Consider the following 24,077-nt stretch of genomic DNA (forward strand, 5'->3'; position numbering starts at 1 on the left):
TAATTAATGCACTAATCTTCGATATGGAAATTTAGAAATCCGGATCAAAATTATACAACGCAAACATATGTCTCCAAAACAAGCTATAATGTATGCGAAAACATTAAATACGGTAAAAATAAGTACACAGACAGAAGTATTCTTGACGTTGTCTATTGTAAGGGAGATAACAGCAGACGTACTTAATGATAACGCGAACATGTCTCTCTTCCCTTGTTCAAGCGCCTTAACATTTCGTTTCGATAAAGGCATATAGGACGCTTGTAATCACCAAATTCATAATCATTCTTTAATAAGATACTATTTTTGCTTAAGTATATATAGCTAATTTTACGTAGATTGCAGAAGATAGATAATAGAAGTTTCATTAAAAAAAGTTTCATATTGATTATTGTGTTTATAAAATTATATATGTGTGTTTGAACATTGTCATTGTAAGGCAGGTAGTGGGTGCGCCTCGACCCCTATATTGCCTATGACGGGGCAATAAACGGGGTCACCCCTTAATGGGGGCCTCAAAAGAAAAAAATATAGCAACCTTTTTTTATTACATTTTAGCAGCATAGCTATTAATTCGTTTCCTAGCTAGCTCCATTGCATAATGATTGTCAGAATAGCGCCATGAGGTGCGAGAAAGTATCTGTGACCAAACAATTTTAGATTGGACATTGTCATCAATAAATCGAATTATCACGTCTATTTGATTGCGAATGTTTTTAAGTGGAATACGACTAAGGTCATAATGCAACAAAATGATATCTGGCACTTTTTTAATTTACTTGTTTTCTAACTACATCTTATAATGATAAACTACCGCAACTCAGCAGACTTCAGGTCAAGATTCAGTCCACCAGGTCGGCGTCTTGCAACCACAAAGGCCTGCTTGATTCTTGATGATCCAACGCACCAATTTATTGTATCTAGAGCAAAATTGTTCAAATACCACTACGGAAATCCATAACCATGTGACATCTTTTAGAATTTAACGCACTGTCTTCTTTTAAATATATACACTGCCCAACATGATTATGTTAATCTTAGAGTCAGCCCTTCTAAGTTTCAAAACTGGTAACATGTCAGATTACCCCACCCACTTTAAATGTGAATATCTATAAAAGTGAGTCAAAACTGGTAACAGTAACACTTGTTAATGAAACTTAATACCTGTAGGTATATTTCCACAAAATATAAATAAAATCAAAAAACATTTTGCGGAGACACCTAACTGGGACAGTGACCAGCCAGGAACACAATTTCTGTTATTTTTTAAAAAATGGTTCAAACTTTTTACCTGAAACTTTCATGATAAAATAACTAAGCAATGGACATTCACACAACATGTTGCATTTTAAATTGTACTGAATACTTTTTTCATCACAGAGCCACAAAGTGGTTTAATCAAATTTACTGATTTTCAATGGACGAACTTTACCAAAAAGCTAAAACATTTTTCATTAGTTCAGATATTAAGGTGTTATTTTCAGAAGATATTGTAAACTAAATAAACATAAAAATGACAGTATATCAGTACACTCTGATTAATATTGGAAGAGTGGTACACTCTGAAACTGGGAAAAAGTGGGTGGGGTAAATAAATATTCGAAGCAACACTACAAAAATTGTGCAGTTGTTAAGCAATGGCCTCAGATTGTCTATTACTATCCTAATTTTATTAAATACCACATTGATTGATAAATTTTAACAAAAAATGTCCCACTTTATACATGTTTCATGGAAAAAGCATGACATTGAACATGACATGTAGACAAACCAAATTAACCCTGAAAGCTCAAAGTATTTAACAAAAGTTTTGCCTGAGGCAGTATATTTTGAGGAAAGCATTGTTCAAATTAACATTAAATTTTCTGCATTGATTTTCCATGGCACACATGTATAAAGTCTTATTAAAGAGAAAATTTTTTTGTTAAAATTTATCAGCCATGTCTGTATTTAATAAAACTAGAATGTGTCTGTAGGACACAGTGTGTGCATTTTTTTACTATTTCAGGGGCCATAACTCTGGAAATAGAGGGCAGACCCAGATAAAAAACAGTAGGTGCGCAAGTTCATATCATGATAAACACTCATCAATTTATATCAAATACTTTTTGAGCTAGGCGTGTCACGAGGTGAAAATGTGCATTTTTGACTATTTCAGGGGCCATAACTCAAGAAATAGGACGCGGACCCAGATTAAAAATAGGAGATGCGCAAATTCATATCATGATTAAGACTAAGGCAAGGTTTCATGAATCTATATCAAGTACTTTTTGAGCTAGGCGTGTCACAAGGTGAAAATGTGCATTTTTTACTATTTCAGGGGCCATAACTCTAGAAATAGGGGGCGGAGCCAGACGAAAAATAGGAGGTTTGCAAGTTTATATCATTATAAAGACTCATGCAAGATTTCATCAATTTATATCGAATACTTTTGAGCTAGGCGTGTCACAAGGTGAAAATGTGCATTTCTTACTATTTCAGGGGCAGTAACTCTAAAATTAGGGGGCGGAGCCAGACGAAAAATAGAAGGTGCGCAAGTTCATATCATTATAAAGACTCTTGCAAGGTTTCATCAATTTATATCAAATTCTTTTTGAGCTAGGCGCGTCACGAACTTCGGACGGACGCACGGACGGATGGACGGACAAGAGCAAATCTATATGCCCCCACCACTCATGGGGGCACAATTACGATAGTAATAGACAATCTGAGGCCATTTCGTAACAACTGCACAATTTTTGTAGTGTTGCTCCGAATATTCAGAAGTTAAGAGCGATGATATAAAGTTGTTTGAAATATTTTTGAAAAAATTATTGATCGTTCTTGAAACCGACCTTGTATCTTTTCTCGCTCAAGATGAAAAAAGAAGTAGCAAGGCGGTGTTCACATAACAAGTGAGTCTAAGTTATTTGAGAATTGTAAAGAAAGACAGTGATGCTTATGTATTATCGTAGAACTTAGCACAATATTAGATAGTAGTTTCACTCCTGAGGCTATTCAAATTTTACATAATTTTGTCCCTTCTCTTCTCAAAACACTGGATAATCAGAGCCAAGAAAGATCGGTCAGAATATATAGAATCTATTAAAGACCCACCACGACCTAGTGACCTACTGAATTTGCTGCAAGTCATTCTGATGATACTGGTATAATAATAGAGTTATTCTACAAGATTACAGGTGGACAATTTAGGCCCTCCTTGAATTAATGTGTTTTCACAACTTCATCTGCAAACCTATTCAGTCATTTCTCTTCTCAATATAGCTCTATAAACATATAATAACTACCTTACACTGTAGAAACAAAGTGTGATCTAAACTAACCACAATTCACCATACTACTATATTAATTTAATAATATATTAAGACATTAAACACATTGTCTTGGCCTTATATATGTCACTGTCAATTTGTAAATAGATACTTGTTATTTCTTATTTTCTTCATGCAAAGCATGTATAATTACCATCATGGAATTACAAAAGAATACAGTTATTTTGTCGTGCGTCATTAACAAAAATGATTATTAAAAAGATTATCTAGGCGGTAGGCAGACTAGCCCAATCGTAATGAAACATAAAATGTTTGTTCGACTTCTCTGTATACTTTGAAACTGAGTCGGCTTTGCTTATAAGATTATGAGTCCAAATAATAGAAAAAAGAACACTTTTTAATTTTTTAATCATTTTTGACAGATCTGTATGAAAATGGTTAAACTGTTATTCTTTCTAAATCTCGACCAAATTTAAAACTGGATATCTAGAGTAAAATAAATAGGTCAAAACACCAGGAATGATGATTGAAATAACTTTATAAAAGACTGACTTAGGAACTTGAACACTTCCTTAAATAATGTAAGAAGTTTCACGTTTAGCGGCGGCTCAGCTCACAAAACAGTGTCCGAGGTTCAAGACGCCATTCAACCTTAATTGTTTCTTTGTGACTATTACCCCAACAAAAAGTAAACGAAAGATTCAAGGTAAAATTGCTTAATATTGTTAAAATTCCTGTCGAAGTTATTGGATATAACTCCCTGGAGATTCCAACAAAATTAAAGTATAAAGATATTTTTTAAAAGAGATGGCACACAAATTGTATCCAGTCTATTTTAGCCTTCTAAAACACTAAAACAATACGGCTTGTGTCTTAATGCAGTATTTCTAGCCAAACAACAAAAGCCACCTTCAAACTTATACCAAAACATTAAAAACGGCGGTTTTCCAATTGTGAAAATTAATAGGCGAGCTTTTTTTGGTTTAATGCCATTTGCATCAGAAATATTTTATTTTCCGCGTAAGGCTTTTGTAGAAATGTCATAACTGGTGCAGCACATGATGAACGATATAATTCCAGTCTGCTTTATTTTCTAAGAAAACTGACACATCTTTCGATATATGGCTTCCATTCATTATACGTATTTCTATATCATGTTACTTTTGCTTTGATTGCATTACGGCAGACACTTAATCATTAACAAAGTCGCAGACAGCAATGATTTATTACATTATCATATATATTTCTGAGAACTCCAAAGTAAAATTGCTTAATATTGTTAAAATTCCTGTCGAAGTTATTGGATATAATTCCCTGGAGTTGCCAACAAAATTAAAGTACAAAGCAATTTAATAACAGAGATGGCACACCAAATTGTATCCAGTCTATTTCAGCCTTCTAAAATACTAAAACAATACGGCATGTTATTGTAATGATTAAGTGTCTGTCGTAAGGCAATCAAAGCAAAAATAACATGATATAGAAATGCGAATAATGAGTGGAAGCCATACAATTATGACTGTGCGTTGAAGGTGTATCGTTTGGTCAATCAAGCCGATTTTCATGATGACATGTTCTGTCACTAGGTGAACGTCAGAAAAGATATTGGTTAATTATATGAATATTTATGTGGTCCATGAATTATATGTACAGCTTCTTTAGATACAAGAGTCCTGCAAGAACTTCTGTCACTGGGTTTTATTAAAATTATTTTCAAATAGTCTTATTTTGGTATTTGTTGGAGACACTGATAAATGGCGCTGCCAAGAGAACTTCTGGACTTATATTTCTTTCCAGGAAGCATTTTCTTAAGCCTTGGTAATAAAAAAGGCACAGGGACACAGGTCAGATGAATAAGACGGATGGTTTACTTCCACCTTTTCAGAGCTAAAAGATCGTATATAAGATGTTCTCCTGGCTATCCTTTGCTTGGACGTTTCTTACTGTAAAACTATTTCACTTTCTTCGATACAAAGTTCTTGCAGAATCGCCCAGTGATTGTATGACCAGATGGACAAGGCAATTGAACGACTGGCCCACTTTATTTGAAGAATACTGCGTACAACATCTTTTCCGAACTTACGGTTCTCTTGGTTATGTAGGGGGCGTTTTTGATCTTTTCTCTTCAATTGCTTATTATCAGCCCTTCTCTGTGGCTCAAACATGTGCAATCAGGTTTCGTCACCTGTTAGCAAGTTAGAAATAACCCGACGATCACAGCCTTTGTATGTTTTCAAAAGTTCCTCGGCACGTTTAAAGCGTTGTTTCTTTTGCTCCTCAGTGAGCAAATGATGTACCCTCCTAGCGCAAACCTTTCTCGGGTCCAAACGCTTTTTTCAGAATTGTTTGCACACTGCCTTCCGATATGCCAGTACAACTGACTATATTTTTCACCGACAACCTCACATCCTGTTCGACCACAGCTTTTACAGCAGCGGTGTTTGCCTTGGTAACAGAGGTTTTAATCCTACCAGAACGGATATCATCTTCGACAGATAATTTCCCAGCTTTAAAAGCTTTAACCCATCTAAAAACTGTGCGCATTGAAATGGCCTAAGGTCCATTTATACCATACATTTCATCAAATACCTGCTTTGAATATATATCAAGCCTAATGCAGTATTTTCGTCCATTTTACAATGCTACTGATTAAAATCATCTCCAATTAATGCTACGCACACTGGATCTGAGACACTCGTTCACCAATCATCATTTTGAAAGTGAAAGTATAAGTATTTTAAAAAATTCTATCTTTAACTCGGGATTCCAGTTTTCGATATGTGATTATCACGTACGGGTTTATAATTCTAATAAGTCAGCTTATATAAACGCACGAGAATGTGTGTGTGTGTGTGTGTGTTCGGGTTTAACGTCTTTCTCAACAATTTCTCAGTCATATAAACGACGGTGTCTGCTTGTAGCAATGAGCACAATTCCCAACTTTATAGTGCTGCCTCACTGGAATATCACGTCGTAGACACATGACATGACACCCCACCCAGTCACATTATACTGACACCGGGCTAACCAGCCCTAGTACTATCCTCTAAATGCTGAGCGGCAAGCGAGGAAACTACTAGTACCATTTTTTACGTCTTTGGTATGACGCGGCCAGGGATCGAACCCACGACCTCCCGCACTCGAAGCGGACGCTCTACCACTAGGCTACCGAGAATTAGCTGTTTTTCCTTTTTTCATTCAAGATTTAAAAGCGTTTGTAAGGGATACCGGAGTTATACTCCCTTAATTAGAAAGCTTTATATTCAACCATCGATGCGACGTATTCTTCTGTGGTGGTTTGGCCAAGTACGCAGGAAAATATTTATTGCCGCAGCGGTCCGGGTTCGATTCCCGACTCGGACGTGATTTTTTCTTGATTTCACGTTTTTAAAGATAGTTTAGAAACAAAATCTCATGTTCTTATGTTCATAATATGATGAAACTTTAATTCTAAAGAAAATATATTTCAGCCAAAATCTGAGTCCAGTCCCTTTTAGCCAAACGCTAGTTGAAACGAGTCGTCTGATTATTCAAATAAAAATAGATTGACTGAGATAAAAAAAAAAGCGATATTGGAAATCCGATTATACTGAAGATGAATTTGAATCTATTAGGCTGTCTTCGGAAAATCGAGAACTTTAGTCAGATTGCGATGTGACAAGTAAATTTGTAAGTGTATATGGCTGCATGTATTTCAATTTGAAATACCTCGGTCATTTGAAAAGTAATTTGTACGAAATAAACGGATATCGTTAGCTATTGGACACATCATTCAAGTACAATGAAGCGTTTTAAAAAATACCTGGGATAAAACTACGGACGCCCATTAGTGACAGAACTTTTGCAGGACCCTCATATAAATTACAATCAATTTTGTAAAAGCTGTCGTCTTTGTATATTTCGGCCGTGACTGTTCTTCAATATAGACTCAACGCAGTTAAAGAGTTGTTTTGTTATATTAGTAAATGAAATACCATGTATGATAAAAATGTTATCTTTAAACTGTCTATAATACACGTAAAATAAACGTCAGAAAAAATGACGGGCATAAACTGAAAATTGTATGTAAATGTACACGTCCTTTTGACGTAATAACTTTTAACGTAGCAGACATTTCCGAAGTGTTTCATTCAGATGAAACAAATCAAAATGTGTGATTATTTTGGCTACATTAATGAAAGTAAGTTTACAAAATTATTATGATTTTCCTGTCTAAATAAAATATGCTGTGCCATTTTGGTAGACCAAAATACTAGCAAATAAAACACACTTAGTCATAATGAGCTGTGCGGAACACATTTTGCGAAAATTTTGACGACGTTATAAGTTAACAAAACTATATAGCCTATCGCTACAATCATCAAATATTGTTTAAATAAATTTAAACATTTACTATAGAAAAAAAACTTTTAACAATCATGCATTTCTAATAAAATGAAAATCAGAATGTCACGTGATGCATCTGTATTGAAGTTCACAAAACCGCACATGGTATATTAAGTAAGGATTATGATACTACTTAATAATATTGACAACTTTATTTTGATGTCGTGACATGTTGCATGATTTCAAAATATTTTGTTTTGTCTCGATAATGGACCGATTTCCCTGTTTGCACACGTTTTGTTTTCTTCGGGGTTTTTTGTCTGTTGTTAATCATGCACTTCTTTTAAAATGATATATTAAAAAGCCTCAAATATGTCTCATAAATTCAAATTACTTAGTAACAACACGAACGTGACGATGCCTTCAAGCAGTGTACTAAATAACATAAGTAGCTGGCTTGTTTACACTTGTACATTTTTGTAGTCTGAATCCAGGCAATTTGTTTTGGAGTATAATAATAAAGTGAAATTAATAGAAGAAAATACATCTAGTCGGTAACGTAATAATATTACATGTAACACTATGCACAGATACCTATTCCATTAGCAGTAATATTCAATATTATTTAGCTTCTAGCTACCCTCCACTTGATTGTACAATACAATACGTTTCTCTGAGACAGATCTAAACCGACACAATCTGAGGTAATGTGGCGCATTCTTCAGCTTCTGGTGGTGGACGAAGACACCATGTGCTCCGCTTGTATTTACTGTTCTTTTATTTTTGTCTGATGGTCTGATGTATAAACAATTTAAAATATAATACTACTCTTTAAGGTAGTTCTGCACATTTGATAAACTGGAAGTAATATGATAACGTCATGTATCCGGAAAACGTAGAATAAAGACTGGATTCGGCGTACGGAAATGAAACTCATTTTATGAATTTATAGCAACATTATTATCTTTCTACAGTTAAAATATGATACAACAACATCTGACACGTAAAATAATTTCAAAAATGTCTGAAAATCAGCTCGAAATGCTCGGATGTCTTAAGCCATGAGAAAATATCACTAACACACGCACACATACCTATACATTTTATTTCACCCTATCATAGGTCACATGTTTATTTACCACTGTGAGAAATTTCAATAAAGTCTACTTTGTAGAAAAAGTTTCCAGCCGTGATTGTACTTTGCTCATACACTCCCATTATGACAAATTGTTTCGGGTCATTTATTTTTTTATTTCAAATCAGTCAAGCAAACAAGCAAAAATCGAGGACACAACCTTACGTTTATTATTATTTGCCGAATTTTTCAAGTACTGTACTGTGGACATTAATTTTTGAAACCTTCCACACTGGGTTTAGTTGATAATTCCCCATGACAAGTGAATACATTTAAAACGCTACACATTGCATGGAACAGTAAATTTATAACACGGAAACAGAGATGTTACGTTACCAACATAACCTAATACGAAAATTACCTCCTTTGTTTAATAATAGTGATCCCAGGTGTGTAGCATCCCAAGACGAACCCACATCTACCAGTAAACTATAAATATTTGGCAGAAGGGTTGAACTAGCCTCCGGGCACGACAAGGAAAGCCCTTCGTCATATATCATTGCTGTTTGCGACTTTGTTGGTTATTAAGTGTCGTCTGCCATAAAGCAAACAAAGCAAGGGTAATATGATATAGAAGTCTGAATTGTGAATGGGTGCCATATATATCAAACGTTATGTCAGGTTTTTTTCTCAGAAAATAAAGCAGCTGATGCTAATGGCATAAAAACAATAAAAGTTCTATCAGTTTTTTCGAGAAAAGGAAAAACCGTTATTATTTTCTGTAACTTTTATAATTACGTTGCTTAATTAAGATAGGGTCGACCACTGACGAAGGGCTTTCCTTGTCGTGCCCGAAGGCTAGCTCAACCCTTCTGCCAAATATTTATAGTTTACTGGTAGATGTGGGTTCGTCTTGGGATGCTACAACATTTGGCACCCAACATGGGACCGTGACGGCATTACACTGGTTAGTCTCCGACGCCTGTAATTACTTATATATATAAAAGTACCCGCTGAAATTCGAGGACGAACTTCAAAATGGTGCGGAAATATGTCACGGTGTAGAACTTGAATATTTAAACGGGGAGAACATGTGTAGGCGGCCGGGTAGCTCAGTCGGTAGAGCATCGGAACGGTATTCTGAGGCCCCGGGTTCGAGTCCTGGTCTGGCTGCACATTTTTCTCACCCTGTGACATATACTGCGATATCTTAATATCTATTTGTAAGACAGCAAATGTTTTGTATTCATGTAGAAATTTTAAATGGGATGACTATAACTCATAATTTTGAATATGAGGATAAAGTTTTCGGACTGCCGATGAAAATTGCAGAAGCAAAAGACAAAATACCGGTATACATTTAAAATATGCCAACGGGGCAACTTTAAGCTTTAATGTCAACATTAACTAATTTTCGGAGATGTAACCATTACAAATACATGATACATGTACCGTAAAATGTTCCCAAAGGATTTCATTGGGGGTTTCCTATTTTCGACCAACATTTTATGATATGGTATGATATTTGACCGAAATAACTATTTCAGCACAGCTGAGTTGCATACCTTTATTCTTCCTTGGTCATGTTAACAAAAGACAAACCTATTTCATGACAGATTTACATTTCGAAATAAAAGGACTTTGAGTTTTCTGGAAATTTAGGTAATTCTATAAATCTCGGACAGCTAATCTATTTCCAACTGAAGTTATTATTTACTTTATTATACTGATATTTGTCATTTTTGTTTAAATTAAATCATATAAAGTGGTAATTAATATAGAGGATATTTGCTTTTTTTAGTGTAAGATCGAAATATATTTCACCGAGTGAACACTGTAATGCAATTTTTTTCACGAGTGGCGCAGCCACGAGAGAAAATGTAAATTATGGTGTTCGCGAGTGAAATATATTTCAATCTTACACTGAAACATACAAATTTTCTATTTATTTTATGCATTCTTAATGTTTTTAACCAAATAATATTCAGTTTTTCAGCGCAACGTCACGTGCATCGCATCATTATGTCATAATGTCGTGACGTCAGGATGTCTTTGTAGAAAAAACTATAAATAGCTCTATTACGTTGCCTGATTTATTTTACATTTCATTAGGACTGGGAAAATTACTCGGTTAATCGAATCCGATTCGATTACTAGGTGAAACCGGTTTCAATTTTGCAAAACTGCTAATCACTCTCAAACAATAAACGTCACAAATACTTTTATCTGTATATATTTCTGTGACCAGCACATAGACCCGCAGTATATTTCCGCTAAAACACATCAACTGAACATAATCAATAGTCTTGGATTTGCTTGTCATGATCTATCTAAAATAAAATACACCAAAATATGACTTATTAATTATCACACTGCTTCCAAATGATAAAGTCTGTAAGTTTCTAATGAAGTCAGCTGCTGAAAGTACCTTTATACGGTCGTCAGGAAAGAAAAAAAGCATTTTAAAATATGGTGGCCGATTAACCGGTTCGATTCGATTTCATACAAAAGATTAACCGGTTTCAAAATTTTAAAATCGTCCCAGCCCTACATTTCATTATGATAAAATGTAAATATTTATGATACTTTTATTATTTTTATACATCTTTACCTTTAATGAAGAATATTTCGCAAGGAAATTCCTATCATTTATAATTCATATCATTTCGCATTCAAATGTAGTTCCGTACCAGTGAAAAATAAAAATGATAATTTCACTGTTTGAAACAGTGAAAATATCAATTTTATTTCACCGATAAATTTCAGAATTTCACAGAAGAGCATAAAATAAATATATGTACATGTATATACATTTCTAAAATAACCATGTATACAGCAATTCATTATCTATCACTAGCCGTACTCATTTGGCTTATCGGGATGACTTATTTTATGATCTGATTTTTTTTATAGTTGTCATCCCTCTAGGCCTTACACGTATCTGCATTTTACTGTTAGGAAAACGAAGACATTAAAAAATCTTTAAAAAATCATGAAATACTGGCAAGACTTACTTGCTTTAATAATTTAAAATCAAACTTTTATATTCATGTAGAAATTTTAAATGGGATGACTATACCTCATAATTTTGAATATGAGGATAAAGTTTTCGGACTGCCGATGAAAATTGCAGAAGCAAAAGACAAAATACCGGTATACATTTAAAATATGCCAACGGGGCAACTTTAAGCTTTAATGTCAACATAAACTCATTTTCGGAGATGTAACCATTACAAATACATGATACATGTACCGTAAAAATGTTCCCAAAAGATTTCATTGGGGGTTTCCTAACAGAAATATGCAGAATAAGTTTGGACGTGACTATTTAAATCTTATGCCAAAATGATTCTCAACGAAAACAATACCCTAGTTTCTCAGCAGAGGGAAGTTGGTAATATATTGAATAACTTATATGTGAATATTGCTAGGGACATTGGAATTAATAGCTCTGTTAAATAGAATGAATATAACCCCATTAAAACTAGTATTTCTCAAGCTTCCATCAGTTTCAAAGTTTAAATTTCAACCAGTAAGTACTTAACAAACTTTTAAGCTATTAAACAGCTTAAAGGCCACTGGGGTAGATAATATAACACCAAGGGTTATCAAAGCAGGGGCAGAGGTTCTGGCCGGCCCTATCACAACTGTTGTTAATAAATGTTTTTTTGAAACTTCTCAATTCCCTTATCAGTTCAAAATGGCGCAGGCCACTCCAATATATAAGAAATAATTATCCTTTTCAGAAGAAATACTACAGACCTGTTAGCATTGTGCCTAGTCGTATGTCTATATTTTTTGAACAATCAATTTGTCTGCAACTAAATTTCCACTTTGAAAATGTATTCTATAAATTTGTATAAGCCTTTAGAGCTAAATTAGTATCTCAAACAATTCTCTTACGCTTGACTGAGGACTGGAAGAGTGCACTGGACAGGCATGAGTATAAACTCATTGACCTGTCAAAGGCATTCGACTGTCGATTTAGTTATTATAACTTAAAGCTTATAGACTAACTGAACCGTCAGCAAATCTTATGTTTGATTAACTATCCAACCGAAAGCAATAAGTTACACTGGGTGATTTTTTATAGCGACTTGCAAGATATAAATAAAGGTGGTCCTCAAGGGCCAAATTTAGGTCCCCCGATCTTCAATAATTTTATCAACGATATTTGTTATTTTATCAAAAAATATATCTGTAATAAAGTATCAGGACAAATGAATGCAAGGTTAAGCCGTTTTTTAAAAGAAGATACCGAAATTGTAATTAACAAATGTTTCATAAGATCGCATTTTTAATTATTGTCCGTTAGTTTGGCACCTTTTGTAGTAAAGAAAATACTAATAAGTTAGACAAATTACAACATAGGGCTCTTAACATTTGTGTTTAATGATTACACATCTAGTTATGAATCACTGTTAAGCAAAGTTGATATATAAACACTTTACATAGGTAGAATAAGACTTATTGCGTTGGAGGTTTTTAAAAGTTTAAATAAAATTTCTCCTGTATATATTCAAGGACTTGTCGCAGTAAAATCGTCTAATTACAATTTCAGGTATACGAACACTTTTGAGGTACCCAAAGTAAGCACAACCACTTACTGTAATTATAGTTTTCGCTTTGAGGCCACACAAGTCTGGAACAGTCTTTTAGTTAGGTATACAGACTATAAGGAATTCAAACGACTGATCCTGACTTGACGCGGACACAAGTGTGATTGTTCAATGTGGGCTTAAATTATACCCAATCTACACAGTATTTTCTTTTGTTTGGATACCCTGCTTTGTATCCCTCTTCTTTTGCTGTACCTGTATTTTTTTTAGTTTTAGTTTTGTTTCAGCTGCATGTCTCGACTAATGTTTTACTTAGTTTTAGTTTAGTTAGTTTAGTTATGTTGCATGTGTGCTGTATGTATTTCTGTTTGTTTTATAAATACTTTCATGTTGAAATCCAACCTGAATGGTAGCAGCTGATCACTTCATTTACAACTTAGGTTTTAGACTCCTAGTTATGGTAAGCAGATACTACATGGGTCTTAATTTTCTACAAATGCGTTTTATTTAACAGTTTTATAAGTATTTTCGTAAATATTTGGAAATTACGTCACTTTTTTTAACGTATGTGATGTCAAAGACTAGAAACTCAACATAATTACGCACACACACGTTGCCGTTAACGACGATTTAAATTTCAATCCTGTAAGAAGTATACCGGGTAAGTTACATGAATTTTAAAAGAAGTTACAGGAAAACTGAGCGCGCGCCAACTAGAACTGACTGCCGCCCATTAGTTAAAACTACTCAAATTGACAGATATTTCATTTTTATCTCTATGGTCCTGATATTATACATTGAAATAACATCAATTAAAATGATAATTTGATGCGTCCCTTATTTTCGACATAATAAAAACAGTTCGCGATTTTCTGGGACAAGCCTCCTACATATACTGAGCTGCACCGTGAGAAAACCAACATCGTGCTTTTGCGACCAGCATGGATCCAGACCAGCCTGCGCATCCGCGCAATCTGGTCAGGATCTATGATATTCGCTAACGGTTTCTCTAATTGCAATAGGCTTTGACAGCGAACAGCATGGATCTTGACCGGACTGCGCGGATGCGCAGGCTGGTCTGGTTCCATGCTGGTCGCAAACTCACTATGTTGGTTTTCTCTTTAATTATGGCAAAACAAACAAACGAAGGAAAAAACGTGATCCATGTTGCACGAGTTCAAGCTAATATCGTCGCAAATGTTTCATATCTCGGTAATTAATAAAATTAATTGCTGTTGAAATTGTTTTTGTTTCTAGACATTTCTTGTTTTGTGGTTTTAGTGTTGTTTATTTATTTGTTTGTTTGTTGGTTACTGCTATTGCTTTTGAATGATATAAATGTCCACCAGCTCGTCTTATGACTTCATATTATTCAATTTTGAAAAGAAAGTAACCATGACGTCAAAACTACTGCTTGTGTTCTTAGTTCTTTGCCTTATGGGAGGAATTCTGATTGAAAATGTTGAAGGTAAGTCCTTATATAGCATAAATCTTATTAATAATTAAAAGCTGTTTAAGATTAATGTCTTTTAGAACTTTTAGTTCGGAAGTTGTTAGCTCGGTTCCATGTTGCAGCGGAATGTCAACAGGGTCTTAATAATAACTAAATGTCGCAAAGAAATGAATATTAGTACAATTATAAGGACGCAATTATAGAAGACAAAAAAAAATAAGCCGTAAAAATTGTCTTAAACATTGAATTGGCTTTATATCATTAGCCGGAAAAAATAGAACTATGGAATCATAAAAATTGTAACGGTAAAACAATTAAAATTGGACGAAAATGATAGCCAATTATATTTATTATGTGAAGGGGAAATTAGTGAGAAAGAATGTAAGATAGCAAACATTTCAGGGTCTGATGGAATAAATATAGAATTTTATAAGATATTTTAGAACGAAATAGAAGTGGACATGATAAATTCTTTTAATTATTCATTCGAAATAGGTTTCCTTAGCCAACATCAGGCACAGAGTTTAAAAATTTTGTTACCGAAACCAAATAAAGATTTATCCTTCCTTCCAAATTTGACTACAAAATTTTAACCAAAGTAATCGCAAATAGAATAGAAAAGATTTAAGATAAGTTGATTGACAATAGCCAGACTGGCTTTATTAAAGGTATATTTATTGAATACTCTAAACAGAACGATTATCCTGGACTTCTATTCTTTGTAAACTTCGAAAGAGCATTTGACAGCCTTAACTACAACTTTATACAGACAACATTAGACCTCTTTAATTTTGGCCTTTAACTAAAGAATTGGGTTAAATTGTTTTATGATAAGCCATTAAGCTGTGTTTTATATAACGGGTATCTATCAGATATGTCTTACATTAGACGAGGTGGTCGTCAAGGATGTCCTTTATCTCCTTATATTTGTATTTTAGCGATAGCATTACCATCAATAGGCTTTCGAGAAAATCGAAATATCAAAGGTATTAAAATTAAATTAAAATTAAAAAATACATTCTTAAAGTATTGGACCCATAATAGAGTACCTCCTTTTTGAATAGTATTCAATTCCTACCATAAACCTGCTTTGACTGCAATTTACAGGGGCGGGGTTGGGCGTAGGTTCAAGCCCCACTGGGAGCAACTTTTTTTCCTTTTCCATATTTTCTTCTTTTTTTCTAGGAAGTGTTTACTTCTTTCAAGACTTATTATGGATGTATTGTACAGAAGTGGAAAATTTTCATTTTATAAGCGATTTCTTGCTGTTCAAAGTGAATTTACCTCTGAATCAGGAGGGGTAGAGTTAGACATCTTTAAAAATACTGAGTTACATGCGGTAAAAAGTTCTCTATTTTGCCTTCATTCTTTAGATTACATATTGTGGAAGAAATATAGGTAGGTTTTACTTCTGCCCAAAGGTTATTTTTGAATGAAGTGAGCAAAATTAAGAACAGATACAGGATTCGACCGTAATGTTTCAACGTTGGAGTTAGAATTCTGTCTCATTAAATCTGTTTACTTGAGGCACCCTAAAAAATGATATTTACAGTTTTATTTTGTGTTTTATAATTGTTTACCAATAGTTTGATGTTTCTTTTATCATAATTAATGCTGTAACGAATTTTTACAAACGTTTTAGATAGTGGCAATCGCACTGAAATTTGTCTCTACTTGAGCTTCAGGAAATACCATAAATTATACAAAATTTACAAAAAAAAAAACGGCACGGTAAAAGTTGTTTAAAATTTGCATCACAGTACGAAGCATGGCCAGTTTTAAGAATATACCAAGCAAATGTCATTTTTTAAACATTACTATTAGGTGTCCAATACCTTAAAAGATATCCTTATTTCATGGAGCAAAATAAATTTCAACAAAAATCCACAAAATAAAAGCATGAAAATAATATGGAATGATTTGCTCATTAAAAAGAATAAATCATTAATAAATTTCCCTTTATGGATAAGGAAAAATATAATTTATATTAAAGATACTTACGATATAGAATCTAAACAGTTCAAAACATTTGATGTTTTAAAAAACGAATATAATATACCTAACTCCTGTTACTTGAAAAAAAACTAACTAAATCACAGGGAAAAACAAAATCTCAAATTAATTGGGAATGATTCTTTCCGTTGGAAAGATATATTCAAAAATATTTATACTTGTTGCAAAGATAACAATTTAAAAATCTTCCATTTTAACTTTCCTCACAGAAATATTGCAACAAACAAATTCTTATATAAATGCAATAAATGCAACTTAACAGAATCGAGCATATTTGACTTTCGTAATATTGAAGTTGAAAGTATGGAACTCTTGTTCTGGAACTGTACAAAGATTCAGAAATTTTGGAACCAAACTTTCAAATGATTGAATGATTGTCATATCCAGGTACAACAGAATAAGTTCCTAACATTTTTTTTTCACTAAAAAAGGAAGGTTACTTCATATATACTCTGCTCTCAAAACATTTTAATATAATATGCAACTGTAAAACAAAGAAAATAGTACCAGACATAACTAATTTCAAACAAAAGCTGATAAACAGAATAAAACTAGAAAAATATACAGCGTTCCGTAACGATCGTCTTGATATTTTCAATAACGATTTGAAATGTTACCTCCCCTTACTTTAAACAACAAAATCTACATACCACGGTAGTTTTCTTACTTCTTTGTTTTTCTGCTTTTCATGTTGTTTTTTTTTTTTTTTTTGTTGTTTTTTTTTGTTTGATTCTCTCAGCTCACTAACCTGTCGACATACCGTTATTTCTAATAACTCCGCTTTCTACAAATAGCCAAAACTATTATATGTACATGTTAAAATAGCACAAGATATTTGTTGTATGTAATAGATACAGTACGAGATTTCTCCAAAAGTGTCCTCTTACAGACGTAAAAAGCCGTTTCGCTAGGACGAACACCAATATTGTCCGAGGCGAAGCCAAGGATAAAATTGGTGTTCGTCCTAGCGAAACGGCTTCTTACGTCTGTAAGGGGACACTTTCGAAGGAAAACGAGTAACTGTATCTGACTTATACGACGATAGGTGTACTGAATATATTAATGAATGAATAAAAAATAAGTAGAACTATTTTTTTCGAAAGATAAACATTAAATTATTATCGTGTGCCTGTCTAAATATAATGTATCGGCTAGTCGTATTACTAGAAATTTTCGTGCATTCAAATTTCAAACGGGTGGCAGTACATGTGTTTGTACATTGTTATACATCTCTACATGAAATACAAGGTGTTAAACATGACAGACGCCTTTATGACGAGGAAACGAACGAACGAGACGAAATACTAGAACTGTTAGTACCAACCCTTACTGTTGACATTAAGGCATCGGAGCTCTGTTGCTGGATGTGTCGTTTTGTATGGAGGTACGATACCTTTTATCTGTTTGTATATAACATTTTAGCAGTTTAATAGGGATTTGTTGTAAATTTAATCTTGGACTTCGTAAAAGGTGTCTATATATCTATTAGCAAACCACTCACCTTAAATGGTTTTTTTAAAAAGCCTGTTAAACGGAAAAGGGTCACAAGAGGTAAAGTGAGCTATGTGGGCTTACAAAAAGAATGGTTACTAAGATCACCTGAGCACATAATGCTCTTTAAGGACCGATGAGTGCCTGGTTCACATTAACATTGATTACACTTTAGCGTGTCACACTTGCTAAACCATTGTGTATCTAACTTGAACACAATATGCAAACGAATATCACCAGAGTGTTATTTATAAACAAATATCAAATTGTTTACTCAGCTCATGAAAAATTGAAATATTTATTATCAGCTTAAAATAACGAAACAATGTCGTTTAAATGTTGCTTATATCAAAGCTTTTGTGTAATTTTATACAAAAATGTTAATTAGGTCTAGAAAACAAGATAAGATAAGATAAGATTTCTTTATTTCCTCCAAATTAAGTTCCTTCTATAAAGTTCTGTTCACTTCTGTTCTGTTCAATATAATTGGATTTTACTTGCAGATTTACGTTACACAAGATTATTAGTAAGTAAATCACGTACCTCCGTCTAAAGTCATTCCAACTAAGAAAATTGTTCTGTGCATGATTGACAGGAAGGCAACTGTACGATGGTGAAGAACGAATATGCGATGGCAAAGCGCGACAGTACGATGGACTGTCACCATCATACTGTCGCGCTTCGCCATCGCACTGCCGTGTTATCGTCATCGTATCCTCGTACCTTCGCGTTCATGGGGAGCAGGCACTGGCCTTAACGGAACACCGTAGTTTTCACATGGTGCGGCCAACTTAATTTTTTATTTGATTAATAATTGCCTCAGGTGTTGCAGATGTTCTATGCTGATTGCGGTTTAAAGTTATCGTTGCCGTTCAGTTTATAAGTGGAAATTAATAATTCTTTCCTGTGTTGTTTAAAACAGTTTTATTTACTTTGCAGTTCTAAAATATTGATACCTTTAACAAAAGATAGCCAAAAATTAAATCACTTTGAAAATGGACATTCTTTACATCAGGCACAGTTTATGACTTCGTTCACGAACTTCACGTGCAGGTAGTTAACTGATAGAGTGCGTTCTTACAAGACAGTTCTATTTATAAAGTGTCCGCTTACAAACGTAAGAAGACCCTTTTACAATAGCTCTGCTGGGGGTATAGTCGTATAAATTGAAATGAAATGCAAATATATTGTGACAAATAAACGGGCCTAATACCCCAGTCACACAAACGGCGCGGATAGCTACGTTTAGCCACGGATAGAAACGTAGTAATCCGTATCGATCCGTACCTGTGCCGTACCTCAAAGTAGTAATCCGTATCAATCCGTATTAACATTTGGTCAAAACGTATTCAAGACGCACTCCAAACTTGCAAGTTTCTCCAACTTTTGAACATGCACAAAAGTTTGAGCGATCCGAGGCCATTTGAGCGTGACTTACCGACCCGTTACTAAACCTTAATGCAAACGAAGTCATGCGTATTGATCCGTAGCTTAACGTAGTTGTCCGAGGCTGTCCGTACTTAAGCGTAGTTCAACGTAGTTCACCGCAGATCCGTCAACGCGCTGGGCAAGATGTAAGGCGCAGTAAAACGTAGTTCAACGTAGTACGCCGTACCTGTCCGTACTTATTCGCGTCCTGTATCTTTTCGTTCTCGTTTCTCACCATTTTTCCCGTACTAAGACGTACTGCTCCGTACTTATCCGTGTCCACTCGCCCACAGATCAATCCGATACACACCGTACCTCAACGCACGGACATATCCGTATGTGTGACTTAGCTCTAAGGTAATACATGTGTGTGCCACCTAACAGTTTTTAACGGGCTGTTATGAAATTTTGCTAAATTAAAGTTGACGATATTTCTGATTGACTGGTACTTTTTCCAGTTTTATGTTATTCTCCATTTTGCAGCTGTAAATCTTCAAACATACCACAAACGTCATATTTTCAGCAGAGCGCAAAATGACGTACTTCACAGGTTTAATTATTTGCATTGTGGTAAATAAAAAAGGTCAAGCACACGTCAGTTTATATTTAGATCAAAATATGAGGGGGGAAAGTTTTATTTACGAATATGTCACTGCTGCACTAAAATCAATATTCTTGAATTGTGTTCTTTACGCCAGCATGTTTGTAAATATCTTATAACTCGTATAAAGGCAATATTCTTTAGAATGCTTAACCCTAATTCTAGTTCTGCTATTAAAAAAAAGTGTTTTAAGTAATCTACGGTATTCCATTAGGGCCAGCGCCTACTCCCTGTGAAGTGAAACGCGAAAGTACATCGGTACGATGGCATTGTGCGACTGTACGATGGCGATAACACGACAGTACGATGACAAAGCGCGACAATACGGTGGCGACAACTCGACAGTTGGCGAAGCACTACTGTACGATGGTGACAGTCTGTCGGACTGTCGCGCTTCCCCGTCATTCTCTCGAGCTTCGCCATCTTACTTTCGGGCTTACTTAGTTTGCATGACATCAGACGGAGGGACGTGCTTAGTCCAGGTCAATGTCGGGGTGGATTCAGATGTAACCCTCGGCCCGAATGCTATATTAGTAGACTGTCATCTTACTGTCGGGCTTCACCAACGCATTGTCACGCTTCACCATCGTAGTGTCACCATCGTGTTGTCGCGCTTCGCCATCGCGTCTTCGCTCTTCACCATCATACTGTCGCCTTCCTGTCAAGCATGCGCAAAAAATCACTTAGTTTGCATGACATCAGACGGCGGGACGTGCTTAGGAATACTTATTGATAATCTTGTTTAAAAAGATCTACATTTTTTTCCAAATTGAATGAATATTTTTCTTCAATTAAAACTTAAGGGTCAGCGATAAAAAGATAGGATCTGTCGGGTAAGTGGAAACAAACAACTTTATTCTAGACCAAATTAACACTTTTATATAAACTTTACCCATAAAATTTATATGCAAACTTTAAGCAAGAGTGTAACTTTTATTAATTCAAGCTGACAAAATTTAACGTTTCATGACTTGAAATATAAGAGCTGATTAAACAGCATTTTCTTACAAAACAATCAATTTTATTTAAAATTATTTTAAAGTATTCGGTCGGGTGATATTCTACCCTGCCGGTTGATATAGGAATGATCGCTGCGACGTCACTAATTAACATCTGTTCATCTGGTGGTGGGCAAAACAATGTTTTTTACATCATTTCTGAATGGGATTGGAATTTTTAATTTTTAATAACCATTTCCCTCATTTATGGATTTTCAAAATTTAAAAAGTTTTGAAATACTTACAATTTTAATATTTTCGTATTTAAATATAAATGTAAATGAATAACCGTTTTAAATGGCATATAATTCTAATAGCGGCGCAGTGATGTTCAAAACTTTTAGAGAAAAAACACTGTAAGTTAAGCGTTCATAATTATTCCAGTTTATTTCGAAAAAAAAATAAGAGTAAAAAGATAAATTGCTTAATTACTGAACCTTTCATTTATCAAAAATTTATTGACATAATCACAGACACTTGGGGTTCGGACCCCCATCCAACCCGCTCTCCTCCGCCCCTGGTTGGTTAAGTTTAGCCAATAATTTTTAGCATTTTATCATGTATTGAGCAAAGCCGATAATCATAAGATGCATTTTGTAACATTTTAGCGTGCTTTTAAAAAAAATGTATGTTTTACCATCAATGCTCTCAATACCACAAGATTTGAAACATCGCACGAACTAAAATCGGAACTTTTGTAAATAGAGAAAATATGGTAAAGTGTGACAGTACAATGGCGAAGTAGAATGGTGACACTATGATGGTGAAGCGCGACAATGCGATGGCGAAGCGCGACAGTACGATGGTGAAGCGCGACAGTACGATGGTGACACTACGATGGTGAAGCGCGACAGTGCGATGGCGATTTTCTTTTGTTTGTTTTGGGTTTAACGCCGTTTTTTAACAGTATTTTAGTCATGTAACGGCGGGCAGTTAACTTAGCCAGTGTTCCTGGATTCTGTACAAGTACAAACCTGTTCTCCGCAAGTAACTGCCAACTTCCCCACATATATTATCAGAGGTGGGGGACGAATGATTTCAGACACAATATCTTTTATCAAATCGTCACGGAGGATCGAACTCGCGACCCCGCGATCCGTAGACTGACGCTCTCCCTACTGAGCTAAGCGAGCGGGCTCAGTGCGATGGTGAAGCGCGAACATGGCAAAGCGCGACAGTACGACGGATTGTCGCCATCGTACGGTTGCGCTTCGCCATCGTACTGTCGCGCTTCGCCATCGCACTGTCGTGTTATCACTATCGTAATGTCGTGCTTCGCCATCGTTCCGTCGTACCTTCGCGCCTCGCGTTCACACGGGGCAGGCGCTGGTCCTAACGGAACACAGTAGTAATCAAAAACTTTTTTTCAGGTCAATGTCGGTGTGGATTCAGATGTAACCCTCGGCACGAATGCTATATTCGTAGACGTTGTGGTTGGTTGGGTTGGAGAAGATGGTGCTGTCACGTGAGCCATCCTCTATGCCGTTAACAGGTACATGCGCATGTCCTATTTGACATACTGTGACATTATAAAACTAGAAAAAAAGTAATTTTCTGATTTTGGTTTAACGGCGCACCGTACATAGTACAGGTTATATGGCGCCAGATAGGACTAAACATTTTGTTTTCACACCCCATTTACACCAAAATAAAGATATTAGGTATTGAATCAAAACTTTTATGCCTGCTGTAATCATAAAAATATAGAAAAACTTACAAATAGTTCAAGCACTACTAGCTGCCTCTTATGATCTGGCAAAAATGGTAAAACAGTAGTTCAAAGTTCTTCTAGTTAACAAATTGTCACAGAACAACATGGGGCAGGTCACAAAATATGCTTCAACAGCTTTTCAATATACGTTTAAAAACGATCACCAACGGAGTTTACTGCACTTTATTTCGTGCTATTTAAACAGCCGTTACAATACTTATGCCCAATCGTGATATTTTAAGAGTGCATTGCAAGTAGCAGCCAAATACAAAGAAAACATGTAATAGCTGATAAAGTTATAAGAAAATAAAGTATATAAGGAAGGTCTTAGAGTTGTCTCCCTGTCAACTTGTGGTATAGCATATTGTCCCTGTAGCATCAAAAACATTCTATGGAAAATTAGGCTGTCCTGAGTCTTGTTGAAAAAAAAACAACTATAGAACCCGCGCCGACCCCCGGACACTATTGGAAAGATGGGGTACAACCATCGACCTTCCGAAAGTCTGCTTCTTCACATACATTATACGTCCAAACTGCGGTGTGAGACACTAGCTCTAAAATCAGAAACATCAACCTCTCGGCAACAGCTACGCATGTTTCATTCTATGCATTTAGATGTTTTATTTTTCATTAAAAGTCTTATACAACGTAAAGAATGTTTACATTCTATTTCAGAACTCAAGCAAACTGGAAAGGCTGACAAAACTTTGCTAGTTTTGTAACTCAAGAAATAGTAAAATATTTCGAGTTGAATTGATTTTGTTTGTTATCTTTCACGATGATTTTTGAACCCGCATTGAATACTACACCAGACAATGGTCTTTACGTCTTCAAAATGGTCTTCTTATAGATTTTGTTATAATAAATATCATAATAAAAATATTTAAGTCTTAGTGCTGTGTGGCAGCCCGTACTTGGATTCAGCGTTGTTGTATTTTCTGGTCCTTTGTGATCATGGAGTCCGTTTAATATCTATGTAATAATATTCTGCTTAAGCTAGTCCTAGGAGCAGGGGCGTTAGGGATGTTGCATTTTCCATTACCTCTCATGAACAAACTCAGTTAAAACGAATCCGCTTTTATTCTGCTGGGTTGCATTCTGTGCTTCTGTGCAAATGATATTATTATTACTGAGTAAATACATTACAAAC

The 24,077-nt window shown here is 34.9% G+C and overlaps 1 long non-coding RNA gene across 1 annotated transcript; it reads left to right on the forward strand.

Moving 5' to 3' along the window:
* Positions 1–14,567: 14,567 nt before the first annotated feature.
* Positions 14,568–23,680, forward strand: LOC128548274 (uncharacterized). The gene is made up of 3 exons (XR_008366911.1): positions 14,568–14,700; positions 22,587–22,708; positions 23,603–23,680. It is a non-coding gene; the product is annotated as an uncharacterized LOC128548274 (long non-coding RNA).
* Positions 23,681–24,077: the final 397 nt, after the last annotated feature.

This window comes from Mercenaria mercenaria, chromosome 14 (genome assembly GCF_021730395.1).
Source record: "Mercenaria mercenaria strain notata chromosome 14, MADL_Memer_1, whole genome shotgun sequence".
Classification (NCBI taxonomy): Eukaryota; Metazoa; Mollusca; class Bivalvia; order Venerida; family Veneridae; genus Mercenaria; species Mercenaria mercenaria.